Genomic DNA, 6,441 nt, shown 5'->3' on the forward strand with positions numbered 1-6,441 from the left:
ACTTGAGGAGTTGGCTTAAGATTCTCCATATTTGACCGTGATATAAACCGGCATAAGTTGTATATCATTGGTGTTGATAGCACGATGTGAGTCCATAGAAGGTTGAGGTGACTGCGGCGGGTTATAAATGATCCCGTATGAGCCATGTCAGCAACTTGGCCAATGGTTCCTTCCAACTGGCTATTTAAAGTTTAACCAAACCGTAGTGGCGACGACTTGTGCGCCTGCCCATTGAGTCACTCAGTGCAGACGGCGGTTGATAGTATATGATACTTTGCCTTCATTTTGTTGAAAGAAAACCAGGCTATCCAAGATGTGACTTTCTCATACTCAATAAACAGCTCATGCAGATAGGTGCGGCCCGGTATGTTAATGTAGACCAGGCCGCAAGAGACGGATGACAAGGACGACCGTGGATTCAGAGGCGGCACAAACACATGAATCGGCCGCGGCGTTGTAAACCGGCGTGGACGGGCGAGTTACCACATCATATTAATGTAAACCGGTCTGCAGAATGGTGGCTTGCACATATATTCATCAATCTTGATGGCATGGTAAGATACTAGCACATTATAATGGTGGCGCGAGTTATACATCCATGACACAGCCATAGCTTTTGTAGTGAATAATTGTCCTGCATAAACAATATTGCAGACCAAGGCAAAAATAAACTGATCTTTGAGAAAAATAATAAGTGCTAATAAAATATATTTTAGATGGACATCACATGATGTGTTTAGGCCGAAAAATAATCCGCCATGAAGTTGATGATCACTATGTGAAACTGAAATCCCTCACGGGTGCATCAGCCGCGGGAGCAGACAGATGAATCGGCCGCGACATTTAAAAGCCGGTGCGGACGAGCAAATTCTCCTCCTGATTGTAAGACGATGCGGACGCGTGAACCGGTCGCGAGGGCGGGTGGGCGAGTCGTCTGTGGCACTGTAATGCGGCGCGGACGGGCGAGTCGGCCGACGCGTTGATCTAAACCGGACCATGACACGCCTGTCCGTGGAGCCGTGCGGCACAGCCGAACATGCATCCGCGGTATACCGCCACCCTTTTTTTAATAGTTGCCCTGCGTAAAAACATTACAGACTAGAGTAATTGTTGTCGGATGAATTAACATGTACTGATAAAATACATAGGAAAAATAACACCGGGTGTTTTTTGCCGGATGCTGGCGCTGGATAATGCATAGTGCTGCTTTTTCTTTTGAAAGAACAGTTGATTGGTTCTGTGTCTTCTAGTGCCTGAGGTCTCCACATAACCCGGCAGGAACTTTTTTCAGCCAGAATTTCTGGAACCGGAACTTCTTGATAATTCGGCCGGAACTTTTGATAATCCGGAACTTTTGAACTGGAACCTCTTGATAATGCGGCCGGAACTTTTGATAATCCAGAACTTTTGAACCGGAACCTCTTGATAATCCGTCTGGAACTCTTTTTTTCATAATCTAGGTCAGAACTCTTTATCGACTCAGACGGAACCTTTTGGTGATTCAGTTGCAACCCTTTGATGATTCAGACAGAACTTTTCATCGAAGCGACCGGAACTTGCATCGAGGCGGTCAGAACTTTCCAATGATCCGGCCGGAACTTTCCGACGAGCTGGCGGAACCTTTCGATGAGCCTGACGGAACTTTTTCGGCGAGCTGGCTGGAACTCTCCGACGAACCGGCCGGAACTTATTCAATAAGCCGGACGGAGCTTCCGATCCCTGTGATAGCGCCCTCCAAGATTCAACACCACCGTGTGCAGGCCCCACGGTGGGCGCCAACTGTCGTGGTTTTGTCACGGCAGATGTCCTTAGTGTCAGGACTTAGTCGCGAGGCCAACACATCTATGTGATAGCTTGAGAGGGGTTGATTGGAACGAGAGACGCGAGGCGGATCATCACACAAGACAAGGATTTAGACAGTTTCGGGCCCCGGGAAACATCATCCGGAATATCCCTATATGTTGTTTATGGCTAGGTCTCATTATGCTCATGAGGGAGTCGCCGGTAAACCGGCTCTCCTCTAGTTGCGTCCAGCCTTGGCTATTATCTTCTTTTTTTTCCTTCTTTGGGGAGCCATGCCCCTCCTTATATATGTTGAAGGGGCGGTTTACATGACAAGTCCTAGTTGGATTAGGATTACTCTATTACAAATAGAGTCCTAGTTTCACTTCCTTTGTAAGGGAATATTCCTTGTGTTTTCCTCATAAACCGGCCCACCATTAACATGAACCGGCCTTCTAGGAATTGGGCCTTGTCATCCGTCTGACCCGTCCACCGGGTCACCAGTGTCTCATAATGTTCCGGCGGGTTGCTTGTAAACCGCCAGGTCAGGGCGGGTCGCCAGTGAATCGCCAAGTCCGGCCGGGTTACGCCGCGGGGTATATCCCTGATAGTGCAGTTTCTGTATAGGATGTTTCGTTGCCACGTGACAGTATGCTCTCTCCATTGTTTGACATGCATGCGCAGTCTCTCTCTCTCTCTCCTCATTCTTTCTTTCTCACGGGCTATACCTGGCCATCCATCAGGCCGGGCCGGGCATCGGGCCAGGCCTACCAAAGCCCAACGTAGAAAACCTAGGCCCGAGCCTGGCCCAGCCAGGCTGTCAGGCCTAAAAATCAGGCCCAAGCCTAACCCATCAGTCAAAAAGTACATCGGGCCTCGGGCCGGGTCTCTTCCCTAAACTGCAAATACAACGGGCCCGAGCCTGGCCCAGCCATTAAGCTCAAAATCTAGGCCCAGGCCTGGCCCGTGGGCAAGGTTCGGTCGGGCTTTTCGGGTCTTCCGGGCCGGGCTGCCCATGACCAGGTATATTGCAGGCTTTTCTCTTAAGGGGTGTTTGGTAGCACGGGTAGCTTTAGCCTGCATCGCATGGGGGATCCTGGGTGAGCTTAGCCTGGTTGAGCTAGTGTAAAGATGAATTCAGATGTATGTTTGGTGGGATGTACGATATGAGTGCACAAGAGATGCAATATATAAGAGACTAGTGGTTGGGGCGCGCCCGTGGCGCGCCGCCTGAGCGGAAGCTTGGGCGCTGCTAGGTAGACTCGTACCTTTCATGCTGCTCTATGTACTAATCAACTTGCTTTACGAAGGAATTCAATTAAAACAGAGGGGGGAAAAGCAGAACTGAGTATATACACATAAAAATTGTTATAGCCCTGGTATTAACAGGCGCATGCAAGACTTATGAGTGGCAGTCTTAGAGATTACATGCAACAGGGTAACTTGTAGGTGCTCAAAAGCAAGCGATGGCAGCATTCATCATGCTTGTAGAGTCGGTCGCCGGTGTTGACGGAGGCAAGGGAGATGTTGAGCTTGGTCCGGATGTCCCTGATGGCAGCCTTGGTCCTCTCGATGGCGAACAGCTCCACACTGTTGGCGTCCTGAATCCTCAGTTGCGCGACCTTCTCGTAGGACAGCCTGACATGCTTCCCTGTGTGCAAATGTGTTCCATTTCATATCTTTGGCTTGACTCGTTCTTTGGACTTCTAATGACTATACAAATTCTTGGAGAAACAAGTGTACTCGATTGAACGTACCCTGACTTTAGGCTCTCCTTGTGCCTTTGGAAGAGCTGGAATAGCTCCGGCGAAGCATCACAAATGCCGACTTGCTCCTCGCCGTCGTTATCCTGAACATCCCCTCTCGGAGCAGCTGGTTTAACTGTATATGTACTCCCTCCAGTCCTTTTTAGTTCGCATAGAAGATTTGTTTGAAGTCAAACCTCGTAAACCTTGACCAAATTTATAGAAAAAAAATACAAACATTTAGAATGTGAAATCAACAACATTGGATGCGTCGTGACTTTAATTTTCATATTGTATGAATTTAGCATTACATATGTTAATATTATTTTATATAAATATGATCAAACTTTACGAAGTTTGACTTCAGACAATCCTTATATGCAGAGTAAAAAAGGCCGGAGGAGTACAAGATAGTAATGATCAGTCTACAGTTTACCTTCTACTTATATTCCATGAATATGTTTTCTCAAGATATCAAAAGCATTACCCTTAATTTCAGGCTATCTCATTTTGTTTCAGAGCTTCTATATGGAAGAGCGAACAATTAGGAACACCATTGTGGTACAACAGCCCATTGCTTGGCCAAAACATCAAACTACAGTTTCTCTGACGAAAAAGTGCTCACAGCTTAAGCCAAAGCTGCAATGCGAGCTTCCCAGCTTTCTCGTCATTGGATAGCCCCCTCTTGACCTGAGAAATCACCCAAGCATTAACAAACCATGCCAAGACCTTGAAAGAGTGTACCCATGTAATTACCATCAGATACATAGTACATTACATACAAAGATAAACCGCACCCCTGCTCACTTGTTATTAACCAGCGGACATGTTGTGTGCACCCCTTTTTTGCTCTTTTTGGTTAGCTTGTGTTTGGTCAGCTTGTGTTTGGTCAGCTTGTGTGTACACATCTGCACGAATACATGGAACAATTTATCCATGGCAATCTGGAACATGAGGAGCTCGTCTAGATCCAATAGCTTCAACCCTCCCAAACTTGCATCAAGGTATAACATGTGATTGCTAATAAAAATTCAGATCATGGTACTATTTCAATGGCCTACGCATCAAAATTAATTTCTTGAGAAATTTAAAACATTGTCCATTCCATAAATGTTAGTACAATCTGATGCTCATACAAATATACCTGCTCTTATGACTGGATAGATCAATAAGAAAATGTGTGTGAAAATTAAATAGCCAAATAATATACACTGACTATTTGCATTTGACAACATTTCATGAAATTATGATTCAGAAGGGAGAGGCATCCTAGCATGTATACCAGCCATGGTGTGAATCAGCCAGTCTTGAACACACGGATGGGCGCGCCGGCATGTATACCAGCCATTTCTACCATGAGGAATATGTTCAGAAGAGCTGACCATGAGGAATTGATAAGCAGGAAGGTTGCAGCGTGCATGCATCTTATGATTCCAAACCGACAAGGCAGACTGGATCTCCAAATCATGAGGATCAATAAAATTGGGCCACAATTGAATGTTCAGCCAAAAACCTGAAGTTCTGACACTTGCAAGCAGAGCTAGTACTCTGTTTCAAGTGACCACATGACACATGCGAGCAAAAGGAAAATTACTCACTCGGCGCTTGCAGCTGCTCCTCTGATGCCATCGGCAGGTAAAACCATTTATTCCCAAATTTTATTGTGTATGAATCCATGTGAAGCATGCCCTTGCATCTCTGAATAAAGACATGCAATTTCCAATGCATAAGTCATTATTTCTATAAACGTACAAAAGAACTAAAGAGAAACTAAATTTATATCTTACTAGTTGGTTCAAATTGTCATGTTCCTCCACAACTGAAAACCTGGTTATCTTCCCAACGTCCTTTCCCAAATTCTCCCAGCTCGCAAGTCCTTTCCAAGTTCTATACATATCTATATAAACAGAGGTAAAGTCCTACACATCAGAGAAAATTGATACGACCTATAATGCAATCTAGGAATACTAAGAAACTTCTATAATCTTGAACTTGTTTTACTTCAGGGTGGTCAAAGTCGTATTGGTAGGTTCTTTCTACCTAGTCAGATGGCTGGTAAATCATAATGGTCAGACCTATGCTTCCCTACTTGAATACCTTGGTGTGACGCTGATGGTTACTTTTCTTTTTATTCACTGTGTCTTTACAATTCTCGTAATTGGTATGCTCTTTCAGATTTCATATAACGTATAGAAGAAAGACTATATGCTGCTACCACTCCTAGTACATGAAAAGAACAATGGTTTAAGAACATAGTCGAAATTGTACCTTGACTAAGGTGAGATGGAGACGGGCGTTGTAGCTCCCGTCCAGAGAGACTCGCAGCAGGAAGGCCCCGTGGTGGAGTGAGATCCTGGGAGGGGAGTCCAGCTACGCCCTGGAGAAATACCAGCCTGGATACTAGAAAAAAGGCAGTCAAAATTCTCAGGGCGTATAGGAAGGAATGGATGGATGGAGACATGTTGTGTTACTGCTGCTTGCAGGGTTTGCAGGTCGCTGCCGCCTCCTTGGCACGAGCCATGGTGCCACCTTAGCCCGCGCTTGAGAAGAACCATGGTTTACAACAGGCCAAGGAAGAACTTGTAGTCGTGGGAGCCGATTCCATGGGCCCGACAGAGGGCGACTCGCCGACTCGATGGGGATGTGAAGCAGTGGCAGCCACCGAGCTGCTGCGGCATGGCCGATGCAATCCTTGCATCTCCAACGGCAGTGGGACAGGGACGGGCGCTGCTTCCCGTTCAGGACTCGGCTCTCATCCACCAATCACCGTCATCGCGGGCGAGTTCAGATCTGAAGGCGTGGCAAATGGCGAGCGGGGGCGTCGGCCGCGAGCTCTAGCCTCCAGACCGACGACGCGAGGACGGGAGAAGAATGACGTGCGGAAGCAGGGGCTTGGAGGTGGAGAGGTGGGAGG

The 6,441-nt window shown here is 46.7% G+C and overlaps 1 long non-coding RNA gene across 7 annotated transcripts; it reads right to left on the reverse strand.

Annotated features, from left to right (window-relative positions):
- Window positions 1-3,116: 3,116 nt before the first annotated feature.
- Window positions 3,117-6,431, reverse strand: LOC119328175. 7 transcript variants are annotated; one of them, XR_005158866.1, is made up of 8 exons: window positions 5,796-6,431; window positions 5,315-5,424; window positions 5,126-5,225; window positions 4,810-4,877; window positions 4,335-4,435; window positions 3,964-4,217; window positions 3,540-3,733; window positions 3,117-3,433 (listed from the first exon to the last, which is right to left on the reverse strand). It is a non-coding gene; the product is annotated as an uncharacterized LOC119328175 (long non-coding RNA). The 7 variants fall into 7 exon arrangements; XR_005158863.1 differs by having other exon boundaries at window positions 4,810-4,978; XR_005158867.1 differs by having other exon boundaries at window positions 3,964-4,051; window positions 4,153-4,217; window positions 4,810-5,225.
- Between the last annotated feature and the right edge of the window lie 10 nt (window positions 6,432-6,441).

Source organism: Triticum dicoccoides, chromosome 7A (genome assembly GCF_002162155.2).
Source record: "Triticum dicoccoides isolate Atlit2015 ecotype Zavitan chromosome 7A, WEW_v2.0, whole genome shotgun sequence".
In the NCBI taxonomy this organism is placed as follows: domain Eukaryota; kingdom Viridiplantae; phylum Streptophyta; class Magnoliopsida; order Poales; family Poaceae; genus Triticum; species Triticum dicoccoides.